The following is a 13,831-nucleotide window of genomic DNA, read 5'->3' as shown; positions in this document are numbered from 1 at the left end:
CAGCCGGGGAGAGAGGCGGCACGCCTGTGTGAGATTGCCGTGAGGTCACTTCACAGCCGCGTGGCCCCAGTCAGGTGGTTCAGCCTCTCTAACCCGCACTGCAGCGTGTTTAGTGGGACCAGACCCACCGCAGAGGCTGGTTGTGAGAAGGAAGCAAGCTACCACCCGTGGAGTGCCACACGCGGCCCGGGGCTTGTGGACAGCTCCCTGTCCTTCCCGGGGCCCCTGCCTCCAGCCTTCCCTTCCGTACGCCCATGCCTCTGTCTTTGTCCAGCTCAGTCCCACACACACACACACACACACACACACACACACACACGCATCACACACGCATCACACAGAGTACTGAAAAGCTCAGATCACTTTCCTTTTTACTCAGGCCAGGGACAGCAGTTTCACGGACAGGTGTGAGCAGTAAAGACACTCACACTTGAGTCGTGTCTCCATCTCCAACCAAGTACGCACCCTTTGCCATGGCCTGTGTCCGAAGAGAACAGAGAGGGACACACACTCTCCGAATTTCTTTCTATCATTAGCATCCTACGATCCTGGACATTTAGACCCTTCAGAACAATTCTTGTCCTAGGAACAATTAAGTGGAGTGAGGGTCAGGGAGGGGGAGGAGAGAGGTATATTTTTGATTTAGCAATAAACACATGATTCTAAATTAGAACACATTCGGTTACCTGTTTTAATTTTCTAATCATGTATTTTTCCAGTTTGCAAACCACGCTCCTTTCTCTGTGACTGAAACTTCAGTGCACGTGAGTGGTAATTTCGTATTTTTCAGGACGGACACCCTTGTTTCTAGAAGCCTTGGAAATATCTATCAGATTCTCTCCTCCACCTTCAATGCACCCATGAACCCCATAAGCCAGGACTTCAGTTACCATGTCAGATGACCTGGAGTGGACTGTTCTAGAAATCACAGATCCCTAGGGAAGCCCATCCTGCACCTTCCTAATTTCAGGCCGTCTGTTTGTGCCATTCGACCACCCCCATGGTTCGCGGCTGCCATGGATTCTACAGATCCTAGGTCACTGCTCACAACTTCCCAAAATCTCTTGCACTACTTTCCCTCCTCATTCTGAATTCTCCCAACCCTTCTTCGACATCTCGACTGCATTTGAAATTCCCTCCACGTGTAAGTGTGAAGGACGGATTCTGGGGACAGAATTATACGATCTTTGAAGTGAAGATGCCTTTTGGTTGGGAACCAAACCTCGGCCTGGCATGTAAACCAATGTACAAAATCCCAGATCTACACACTCATTCCCTTATTTAGATTGTGCTCCAACATGCCTGCTAAGCCATTCTTTTATTTATTTTTTTTAAAAACTTACTTGAATTAATATTATGGCCGAGCACGTGAGAATATGAAGGAAAATACAAAACTCCTACCCTTAAGACAATTACAGTCCAACAGTGGAGGCATGGGAGTCGACCAGCAATTCCAGGAAAGCAGGCTAAGGTCGACGTTAGGAAGTTCGCCTCATTTCCAATCTGGATATCAGCTTTCACCAGCAGAAAGAAGCGCTTAGCAGCGACTCCATTTTGTTTTCCAAGATGTCAGCACGCCTAGACGTTGGTGTCGTTCGGTGGCAAAAACTCCACACAATTAGGCATGAAACAACCAACCCAGCTTTGTTTCTGAACTTAAGAAAAGAAATATCTGAAGGTGATATGGAAGCCCGCCATGTAACGGAAGGAAGAGGTCATCATAAAATAATATAGTGGGCACCATGCTTTGAATCATGTTTAATTTCCTAAACGGGGATTAAAAGTAAAACTGCGCACGTGAGCCTTTCCTGCTAATGACATTTTCTCGAGCACACACGGGGAGGCCCCCCATTCGGTCACTGGATGGCTTTCCATGGACAATATCCTCCCCCATTTAAATAATTAAAATCTGTTCTCTGTAATTTTCCGCACTAACACCAGTCCTGCCCCCGGAACGCTCTTCCACGTGGTGGTCCTACAGGGATTTCAGGCCGGCTTATTTCCCACTGGACTCACATTCGAGTTACCAGAACAGTTCCCAAGCATCCTCATCCTTCAGTTCCCTGATCACAGGGGAGCTTATTTCTGAAAATGCTCGACCTTTGAAATGCTGCTTTGCACTCTCTACGAACACGACCTCACATTCCTGGGTGTTTCCAGCAAAAGCCTAGGGCTGGTCTTCACAGCTCTTTTAGCTTTATCTCTTCTCCTCAGTATTTTTTTATAGCTGGATTTTTTTTTTTTTTTTTTTTTTTACTTTTTAAAGCTGAATTTAATTTTATTTAAATTCAATTAATTAGCATGCAGTGTATTATTACTTCTAGAGGTAGAGTTTAGTAATTCATCAGGCGTCTGTCACACCCAGTGCCTATTCCACCATGTGCCCGCAGTTCGATGTTTTAACATAAGGATGCCACTTTACATGGATCCTATTCAATCCATGGTTTTAGATTTAGCGCAATTTCTAAATTTGCTAGCTGTTTGGAAATCCTGATTCTGATAGCCAGTATATTTGTGCTGGACTCACAACACCCATGCTTTTGGCAAGAGCTAGTTCTAAGTCTTCATCCTAGTAACGGAACATTGTGAATCAGGTATGGATTTAATCCAGAAATCCCTCTCAGTGCCTCTAGGGTCCGGAGTAGAGACCTGCCTGGGGGAGGTCTTCCTCCACTGCCATCCGAGCTCTGCAGGACCCACGGTGCCTTCAGCTCCTTCCCTGTGCGTCTCCCCCTCTGCGACTTCCCCCGGACATGGCTCACCCCTGAAAGGGTCGCCGCCCTCTGTGAGACACAGACTCTGGCAACGTACAATGCCACGAAGGACCCTTTGGAGTTAGAAATATCCTGGCTCAGATTCTAGCGCAGCGATGCTCTAACTGCATTTGCCATCTGACCTGAGTCTGTATCCTCGTCTGTGAAATGACGCGTGCTTGTCCAGGAGGACCACGGTGCAGCCAGAGAGCATGTGTGTGAAGCCGAGTGCCCAGGAAGCGAGGGCACCTGGACGGTTGCTTGGGGTAGTGGCAGCCATCATTATATCGAATGGCCATGCTCCAAAGGCCCGTACCTCCTGGCTCTCCAGCTCTACATGCACGTCCCACCTCGGCTTGTCCGGCATCCCCCCGTCCAGGACCAGGTCTGGATGAGGAGAGAGAACTACTGCTTTCCCTAACTCGTCCTACACATGTTAGCTGTTTCCTGAGTTCACCTCCCATGGTGGATTGAATATTTATGCCCCCCCCATGCATACGTTGGAATCCTAACCCCTGAGATGATGGGGTTAGGAGGTGGGCCTTTGGGAGTGAATAGGTCTGGAGGGTAGAGTCCTTTGACCTGAGGGCACCCTCTTGAGAAGGATACCAGGGAGAGAGCTACCTTGCTCTTTTTCACTCCGTAAAGATACAACCATAATCTGGCCACACGGGCACCCTCGTCTGGGACTCCTGGGTTCCAGAATCATGAGAATAAACTTCTGTTTTTTTTTAATAAGACATCCAGTCTACTGTCCTTTGTTAAAGCTATGCATACAGACTAGGAACATTTTGACACCAAAACGTTTTTAAAAATATCACAGTCCGTACTAACGTCTGCTCATGTTACAACTTAGAAATTTTTTAAAGATGTGTTTGCTTCATTATTTTGTCTGACTGCTTCAGTTCATGTTAACCATGTTCTAGTAACCACATTAACCTGTTATAACCTATTTTTGTCTTTTAAATTAGTCACAGAAGAAGGACAGTTCTGACTAGAGAAGGCAAGCGTGATAAAAAATGTAGGGAACCAATAAAAAATACATGATCCCAATGTGGATGAGGGTTTTGAGGATTATGATTCCCTCTACTCAAATAACATGAACATATACATGATCAGTGAACAACTTGTATTTTCCGGGATGGAAAAGAAGTGGAATTAGTTTGAAAAATTGTTCTTCAGGGATAGATGGAAGAATGATGCTGGCAAATGGACGTGGGGGTTTTATACATTTGAGATTTTCTTATGATGGGAGAAAGGAGCCAGAGTTGCCTGGGACAAGGAAGAACTGGGGAAGAGGGCTAGTTCTCACGGGATAAGTTGGAAACCAAGAGGAAAGGAGCAGATTTAAAGGACATGAGAGGGGCATCTGGGTGGCTCAGTTGGTTAAGCATCTGAGTCTTGATTTCAGCTCAGGTCATGATCTTGGGGTCATGGGATTGAGCCCCATGTTGGGCTCCCTGCTTAGTTCAGAGTCTGCTGGTCCCTCTCCCCTCTGGTCCTCCCTGCCAACTGCATTCTCCCTCTCAAATGAATAAATAAAATCTTCAAAAAAAGAGAGAGAGAGAAATGAAGTGAGAGACCGGAGATTGAGTGGGAAGGAAAGAGAGCGGCACAGGACCCTGCACCACAGGTCTGGGCTAGGCTGTTGGAGCAGGTGTGGAGATGAAAGACCCCTGGGGAGCATTTCCCCCACATTTGTCTTTCTTTGACACAATAAATTGTGCATCAGAACAGCCCAAGAACTTAGCCAAGAATTTTTGAGGTAGAAAAGCAAGAATATTTGACTATTTGGTTTGTTTTCCGGCCTAGGGGAAAAAAATAACATTCTCACAAGTTACAATGTAGGCAAATCTCTCTCCAGACACCAATGCAAACGGTAAGATAACAGAAAAGCTCCCAGCTCCACCAGACTTCATGGAAACATTCAAGTATGTATAAATCAAATGTGATACGTTTCATCCATGTCTCCTTAATTTTAGGAGACTCTGTAGCATAATATCATTACTTTGCAAGAATCAAAGACACGAAATAGGCTATTCATGGGTGCCTTGGGGACTTTACATGGTTTTAAATCTTCCTTTCAACTTCCAGCCAAACACAAAGCCTCTCGTCACCGACTGTCCTCTCCCTAAATTGTGTTTATCCCCACAATTTGATGATTTCCACGAATTTTGCTCAACAATCCATCTTTTGCCAACACATAAACCATTGTAACTTTAAATTCATCAATAATGAAGGATTTTAATCAGTATCTCAGAAAATACTGCAACTGGGTCAGCCATAAGACGTCTCATCGTGTTATCTGGACAAGCCCCGAAGTGAGAACTTACAAAATAACCAAGGATCAAAAGGCTCTCAAAATTTAAAAACAAAGGTTAAAAGGAAAATTGAGCTCTTGGCCGTGTTAGCATTTCCAGGTAATTACAGACCCTCAAGTGGTCTTCAAACATCGTAAGCAGAGGTGGAACTTTGAGCTGAGACGATGACAATGACACGGATTTAAAAAAAAAATAAAATAAAAAAAGATTACCCGCCCCGTGAAAATTCCCAGGGTGGGCAATGGGGTCGGGAAAGGATTGAGATTCTCCCCTCATGGGGAATGAGCGCCAATTTCTGGTACCCGGATTTGGAGGGTAGGCTTAAATACAACTCCTAAACGCCCACTAAGGGCTCACTACGTACAGACCGTGAAAGAAGGACCTTTAGGACAGAGGAAAGAGAATAAAAGGTGGTTCTGGTCTTTGGGGGATGTTTGGGTTTGTAAACAGATACAAGGCAGACAATGGAGGTTGAAGTGGGTGGAGAAATGTGTCAGGAATCTCATTGCTATCACATTTTTTTAAATCCTGTCCCTATCTTGAGGGAAGGACAAAGGACCAGCAGCATCTCAGGATTCCTTTCGGGAGGAAGGGGTCACCCACACTTTTTGCATCTGAAACAATGGCTCCAGATCGGAGGAAAAGAAAGGGAGCGAAGTGGCAGACAGATACAAGGAAAAGAGAGTCAGAGGACCACTGCTCTCCCTCTGCAGCTGGAGAACAGTTGCTATTTCCTGGCGTTAGAGAGACAAACAACATTTTTTAGAAAGTGTCTTTCTATTGGTCTTCCAGACTGGAGTGTTTCATCCTTCTCTTACCCATTGCCCTAGTAACACATTCTGAATTAAATGTTTCTCATTCCAAGGAGATATTTAGGACCTAATAACAAACCATATGAAAAAAAAAAAGGGAGACAAAAAAGTCCTGGAAGATAGAAGCTTTCCTGGTCAGGCACAATACTGATAAATAAAAATGACATTTTGAAGTTAAAAGCTTAGACCGAAAAGGCTCAGAGAATAATTCACCCTGAGGCCTGCAAACTTGTTGACCTGAAAATAAAAGAAATAGATTTCATCGTGATTGTCTCCAGATGTAGACAAACAAGTGTGGTCTAATCCAGACGCTGAAGCAATTCCCCTGCGTAAGTCAGATCAGGGCGCACGGATCTGGAGCACAGAACTGTGATACCCCAGTGTGTTTTGGTGAGAAGACTGCTACAGTAAATGCACCCGTGCAGACTGCCGTGGTTTTCATGCTTTTCCAAAATGAGAAGCTCTTCGAGAAGAGACACGGGTGTCCTCATTACCTACAGGAGCAGCTGCACCAGGTCACTACTGGGGAGAGAGCCTTGTGGTGACTGGGTCTGTGCCATGAAACTCAGCTCTCCAAGCTGAAGCAAAGTGGGATCCAGCAGGCTTTCTCTCCCACGGCGACAGCCTGCCGCTGGGCAGATGAGAGATCTCCTTCCTCTCGCCCCCGCCTCCCTCCGGGCAGGGAACACTTCCCCAGCCTCTCTCTGAGCCTTCTCCTCCCCAACCTCCTGCAGCCTGTCGTCCCAGGGAGAACCCAATGGGTCACAGCAGGCTCTGGTCCTTCCAGTTCTTTCTGCGGCTAGAGCTCTCCGGGGTGGGGCCCCCCTCCACAATGCACCACCATGGCCCTCCCCAGAACTGCAGCCACAGTGGTCTCTGGCATTTCTGAGGCACTTTGTGTTTGTGCCAACCTCTGGCCTCCTGGCTCCTGTGCTGGCTGCTGGGAGCTGGGCCCTGAAATACCTTGGAAGCTCCCTCCATCCACTGCCTCCTGTCTCTGCTAGGGGTTACCTTGGGGATGCCCCTAGGGACCTGGGCCGTCCCCATCCCGCCGCCTCATTCCCCTGCCCAGCACTGCATACCATTTAGTTTTCTGCTTGTCGACTGCCTCTCTCCCCCAGTCTAAGCTCTGTGAAGCCATGGCTTGCTCTGTTTCGTCTTTGTCTGGGATTCTCCATTGCCTGGTGCATGGGGCTCAGCAGCCTTTGCTGCCTAAAGAATCTTTCCATTTCTGAGAAAGGCCGCCAACTTCAATCCCCTTTATGGAGGCTAAATTCAAATCTAAAGATGGAATAATATTGGCCCGAATAACATGAAGTATTTAATGCACATAAATGTATTAGGCGGTGACGGATGCCCAACCCAGAATCAGGCCATGAAGTCGAGGCTCATGAGAGGTCCCTAATGTGGGCGGGAACGGTGGGGGGGACCCCCCCATCATCGCCTGCTCCCCCAACTGCTATTTGTTGTCGCAAGTAAGCTGTGTAAGTGTCCCAAACTACCACCGAACGCTGCAGAAGACAGAGGGGATTTCGGGTTCAAAGAGGAGAACACGGAGCTTTCAGAGAAATTCCCTGAGGGTTGGCGGGGAATTTCATCCCGTCTTGTTCAACAAGTAACCAGGAGCAGCGTCCTCAACGAGGACCGGCCCGAGAGATCCACACCGGGACAAGACGCGTCCCCTGCCAGCAAGAAAGCATCACTTGAGGGGGCAAGATAGACCCACACGAACTGCTTAACCACACAAAGTGGGCATGGGATCAAGGGCTATGGGAAACAGTGGTGTAGACGGACGGCGCGATGTTGCCGGGGCCCCACGGACCACATTTCAGCAGGAGCCGCTGCAGACCCCTCGGCGTTATTCCTCGTTATTCCTGACACGCAGCTGGGATGTCAGGGAGAAACTTCGGCCTTGGCTTGCACACGCAGCTGCCTTTCGGAGCCCCTTGCCTTGCACAGAGCGGGTGGGAGACTGAGGAGAGCAGGCACGGGTCACGTGGGCAGTCACTCTTGGAGGGTGCTAGGAGCCTGACGGTGGCCCCTCGGCTGCAGGCGGAAGGCCTCCACCCCAGGGAAGACAGGGCAGGGGCTGTAAAGAAGCGATGGCAGTTAAATGCGATCCTGGGGGAGGGTCCCAATCCAACGCGACCGCGGTCCTCGCACGAAGCGGCGATCAGGACACAGACAGGCACAGGGAGCCGACGCCACGCAGGGAGAGGCCTCTGCGGAACCAGCCATGCCCACATCTGGATCCCACACCTTGAGCCTCCGGAGCCATGGGAAGCGAAGACCCCTGTTCAGGTCCGCAGGCTGGGGTATGTTGTTACGGCAGTGCTGGCAAACTAACGTCACCAGGAAGCACCGTCCCCCGTTCCGTGCAGAGAACCTGCTGCCGAGAGAAATCGCAGTCAGACACCAGGAAGCTGTGGAGGCCAGATGGGAGCCCGGGGCCCGGAGTCAGAACACACACACCCCTGCTGCTGCCTGTACTCTTTTGTTCCTTTTGCCAGCAAAGTGTATGGAGGGCCCCGGAACGAGCAGCCCCTGCAGATTCCCACACACCCAGTCCCGGGGGTCCTGGAACCCCCACTGTGGCCTTAGAGAAGAACACAGCAGTAGCTGTGACGGCGGGGGGCGGCCTCAGGGATGGACATGTGGGAAGTCCTGAGCCGTCTCCCTGGGGCGATCGCAGGGGGGCTGCCTCGGGGGTGGAGGTGCCGAAAGTCTTGAGAGGTCTTACTGAGGAGAAGAACCAGCAGAGAGCGATGCGTAGTCAGGAACGCGTGGCATGGAGCCAGGTCGGAGCACCAAGGTCCAGCCGGGGGCGGAAGTCCACTAGCATCCGACTGGGGGAGGTCAGGGGCCACATGAAGACAGTTGAGGCCTTGTAATGTAGAAATGTTAATAAATAGTAAAGACAGTTCTGTAGCATCGTCTTCCCCAGACCTGCAGGTACACCACCTTCGGGGAAGGCCTAGTGCAGGTATGTTGACTGTGCACACCGAATGGGCACCGTCTGTGTTTGCATGAATAGAACACACACGATCCCATGGACAGAAACGTTTATTTGGCCGTCCACGCAACAATTCTGGGTCATGCTCACTTTAGTCTGGATCGTTTTTTTCCTGGGCCACCGGAATAATCTCTTAACTGATCTCTCGACTTCTGACCTGGAAACCAGAGGGTCTCAGAGTACAAATCCAATCACGACACGCCTCGTCTCAAAACCTTCCGCTGGCAGAGAATGAAATCTGTGCCAGCCTCAGCCCCGACCCTCCGGGGGTTGTCCACACCGTCGGACGCAGCCGTGTCGTAGTTCTGCCCCTTGACCTCATTTCCTGTCACCTTCCTCGGGCTGTCCCTGCCCACTGTATCTGTGACAAGCCGAAATGCTTATCCCATCAGAGTCTCTGCTACAAGTCAGATCTCCTTGGAATCCAGTCCAAATGTCTCTCCTCAGAGAAGCCTTCACTGACCACTGTAACCAAAGCTGTCCCCTGTACAGGGCCAGCATCACGGGCAGGGGACCCGTGCGGATGCCTGGGCATCATGCATAGAAGGGCTCTGTGTGTGGTTTAATGCCCTGTGGTGACTGTCTTGAAATTTTTTCATGCTTTTTGAACAAGGCCCCTATATATGTTTTGTTTTTTTTTTTTTTTTTTAAATTTTTATACCAAGTCCTGCAAATGATGCAGCCAGGTCTCCCTTCCCCCTCGGTTCCTCCATTTCACATCATTCCACTTGATTTTCCACATGGCACTTCCCATTAGTCAGAGCCATCCCTTTTGTCAATCGGTTTACTGACCTCTCCCCTCTCTAAGACGTGAGCTCCCGGAGAGCAGGAACCTCCACAGCCTGGCTCACCACGGTGTCTCCAGCCCCTGGAGCAGGGCCAGACGCAGGCTGAGTGCTCGGTAAGTACATGGTAAATTCATGACGAAGACAGAACACTAAAAATACGGCCGGGAGTCCGAGGAATACAGAGGGCGCGTGATGGAAGCTGGGCTTTCTGCCATGGCTTCAGACTCGCTTCCCCCACTCTGGTCAGCCCACTGATGCGACATACTGATTAATAAAATGTGCCAGCATTCTCACTGGGGGATGGCGTCTTCTCCTCCTGTTTCCTTGGGGAAGGCCAGGGGTCTTCAGGGATCTTTCCTGCTGCCGGGCATGCTCTCCCCGGCGCTGAGTTCAGCCCTGCTGCAGAGGAGGACCAGCCTTAGGATGAGGCCGGCCACTGCAGGATTCGTAAGATGAAATGCTGGGACAAAGGCAACCCAAATGGGGAATCAGGAGAGAGCTCTTCCAGCTGTTCCAGAAAAGCCCCTATAAGCAAGTCTGTCTTCCTCCTCTGAACATTATCTGCCCCAAGTGGGTCTCAGAACTACCAAATCTTAGCTCAAGAGTGAATTACCAGCTTGAGGATAAAACCGTTCTTTGGAGGAAGGCAGACCCCACAGTGTTTGCTATTGGAGCCAGAGCCATTGGCAGAGTAAGCATCCATCCAAGCCCTCCAAGTGGGGTGACCAGATGATTTCCTATTTAACCCAGTTTGGGTGGTTCTCTGTTACATGGAGGCCGCAGCCTCCCAACTGGTACATAGTAATACTTTATCTACCAAAAGAGAATATCAAAGGGAGAGAGAGAGAGATCTTAATTTGCATTTGTTACATACATATCTTCTCCAACGTGGAATAATAGGCAATATTTAAAAATAAACTCAGGTGGTGTCTGACTCTTGGTTTTGGATCAGGTCATGGTCTCAGGGTCGTGCGATCGAGCCCCGTGTTGGGCTCAGCGCTCGGCATGGAGCCTGCTTGAGACTCTCTACTCTTCCTCCCTACTTTGCTCTGTCTCTCAAATAAATAAAATCTTAAAGAACAAAATAAAATAAGCTTTGGTTTCCCAAGTATTTCACTCTACTCCCGTTTGAAAACAGACAGTTTCAGTAACCCTTTGTCGTCATGGGTGTTCAGATGACCTTCCAGAATGAACTTACGTGGCAGGATCTCCTCTTTGAAGACTCTGGAGCTGAGTAAGTGTGACAACGTAACCTGTGATCGGTCACAGCCCCCGCCTCAGCCGTCTCACGCAGAACTGGGACTAAGGTCAGACTCTCTGGATGTCCTGCGGCTGTAGGGCAGAATAAGAGAAACTGAACAGACTCCACAAGGTCAGAGTGAAGATTAGGCAAACGGAGGCACAAGGGAGATTGGTAAACAATCCACCGTCGTCGGCTAGGAGTGCTGCTGTTGATGTCCCTGTCAGCCAAGGAGGGAAGAGGCAGAAACATGTCCCTGACCTACAGAGATGACCTCCTTGGGGAGGTAGTTCAGAGTGTTTGCAAGAAGATACAAGATACATAGCAGCACGAACGGGGGAGGACCAAGGGAGTGAGCGGAGCCAGTGTCCACAGCAAGTGAAGGCAAACCGTGGGGGAAGGTGGGGGGACTGGGTGGGCCAGGAGGGGGGCGTAGACCCGCAGCAGAGCCTGGTGTTCCGGGAAAGCCAGCATGGGGAGGTGTAGACCCGCAGCAGAGCCTGGTGTCCCGGGAAAGCCAGCATGGGGAGGTGTAGACCCGCAGCAGAGCCTGGTGTCCCGGGAAAGCCAGCATGGGGAGGCAGGAGGGTGCCCGCCCGCTGGTCAGTCCCTACAGGCCAAACAGATTAGCAAAGTGGAGACAGATGTCCCTGCATGTGCCCAGACGTGGTGGTTTGTGAAGGGCTCAGCCTTTGGACTCTCGAGACGGCAGCTCTTAACACTCTCTGAACAAAGTAGGGAGGAAAAATCCGTTTTAAGAAATACAGTTTAATGTTGAGACACATGTCTAAATAAGGATAGGGGTCAGATTCCTGAAGGCAAGGAGACCTTTGTGGTGACGTGTTCAGCGTCCGGGTTTGAGGGGACGAGCAGAGCCTGACGATGGCTTTAACCCACGAGGATGATGGGGAACCTCTCCCTACTCACCTTCCAACAACGGTGAATGCCTTTCGCTCCAAGGATTAGAGGAGCACACAGACACTGAGAAAATGCTTAATAATGTTGTTCTTTAAAAAAGGAAGAGAGAGGGGGCGCCTGGGTGGCTCAGTCGGCTCAGCCTCTGCCTTCCACTCAGGTCATGATCTCAGGGTCCTGGGATCGAGTCCCGCGTCGGGCTTCCCGCTCAGCGGGGAGTCTGCTTTTACATCTCCCTCTCCCTCTCCCATGCGTGCGTTTTCTCTCTCTTTCAAATAAAATCTTAAACAAAAAAGAGAGAGAGAGAAAAGAAAGGAAAAAGAAAGTGTGTCCACAACCTCTCCGGCCACAAGAGGGCGCTGTGGGAGCCGGGCCGAGCAAGGACTGTGCCCCCATCCCCACGGGGCCATGCCCAGGACGGGGGAGCTGCGGGTGGGGGGTGGGGGGCTGCCAGAGGTGCTGTCGGAAGGGGGCCACGGGGTGCCTACAAGCAGGGACAGCCTCCGGCGCCAGTCTGTGCCCTGCGTCCCCCGTAGGATCCTAAGATCAAGGAGGCAGGGAGCCCTTATCAAGCCTAAGGACTGGTGGACCCCTTGGTAGCAATTCGGGATCTGGCCCCTTTAGAAGTGGGCTGTCAGCGTGCCCGGAAAACAGGAGTATGCCTGACGGCACCCCCGAGCCCAGGCTGCCTCCCTCCCACAAGCTCCCCTCAGCGAGGGGATCACTCTGTCAAACCGAAACCCCGTTTCCAGACACAGCCAAAGAAGTCAGAGAGCGCCAGGTTCCCCGAGATTAAAAATAGGACGCTGCTGCCCCGGGCGGGGCTGGCTGGCCGGCCGGTGACACAGGAGCCCTGGGAGGGCCTGGCCGGGAGCCAGGCGGCTGTCCTTGCCCTCTGCCCGCCCCGGGAAGGGCAGGAGAGCGGCAGGTTGGCACGGAGTCCTGCCAGGAAAGAGCTGGGAGGGAGGGGAAGGGTGGCGAAATCGTTTTCCTGTGAGTCAAGGGACGACAGCTGTCACCACGGAGGGGGGAGGAGGTGGAGAACGGGGCCCAAGCCTTCACGAAACAGCGGCAGCGAGTCACAACACGCAGTCAGAAACATGAGGCCCTTAAAAATACAGTAATTCATACTACATCAAAGCAGTGATTAGCACAGCTTCCTGGCTGGGTCTTTCTGCTTATTTATGGTACATTACACATTTTAATGCTATTTTCATAAGGTGTTTCAGCTGCCACGGTCCCATATCTGGGAGACAAAAGTGCCTGAGGAACACTACAATTATCCGGTCCCCACTCCGGGCCGTGCACAAACCCAGCGTCAATGCCAGTGACAGCCACCACCCCAAAGGGGAAGCACAAGAGGACGCGTTCCCAAGGCCCCCTCCACGGGGCTTGGGCCAAGACGCTGGGACGGAAGGCGACGCGGGGTGAGGGGAGCAGGGGCACGGCCACCTGCATCTCCGTCGGTTCTCCGTTGGGGCTGCGGAAGCCTCTGTCGAGGTCCTTCTATCACCGTGTCCCCAAGCTGAGTCTCCATGAGGACTTCATTCCCTCAACTCTGGAGCTCGTCGGTCCTCCCCGCAAACTGGGTTTATTTGAAACCCATGTGAGTCCGAATCAGCGCCAGACACAGAGGTGAGGACAAGGAAGACGCGGCCTGAAAATTTCTCGTGCCGGTCAGGGAATTTCTCGTTTTAAAAAAAGGCAAGGGATGATAACGGGGACCACGTCAGGAAACAGGGCCGTTCCGTCTCATACCACAGAGACGAGATGCATTTCCCCCACAGATAAGCTCAGTAACCGTTTCCTCCGAGTCCGGCTGCCCTCTACAATCAGTCACCTTGGAAAAGACAAGTTGAGTTTATTTAGGCCATGGGAAAAACAGGGAGTCTCAGCTTGCAGAAATAAAGCAATTGGGGGCAAACAAGAGGTCAGGACGGGCAGAGGGAAAACACGGGGCGCTGGCTGGCCTGGGCCGGGGACTCGGGG

This window comes from Mustela nigripes, chromosome 5 (genome assembly GCF_022355385.1).
Source record: "Mustela nigripes isolate SB6536 chromosome 5, MUSNIG.SB6536, whole genome shotgun sequence".
Classification (NCBI taxonomy): domain Eukaryota; kingdom Metazoa; phylum Chordata; class Mammalia; order Carnivora; family Mustelidae; genus Mustela; species Mustela nigripes.
The sequence above is the reverse complement of the archived record's forward strand: the minus strand, read 5'-3'. Positions refer to the sequence as shown.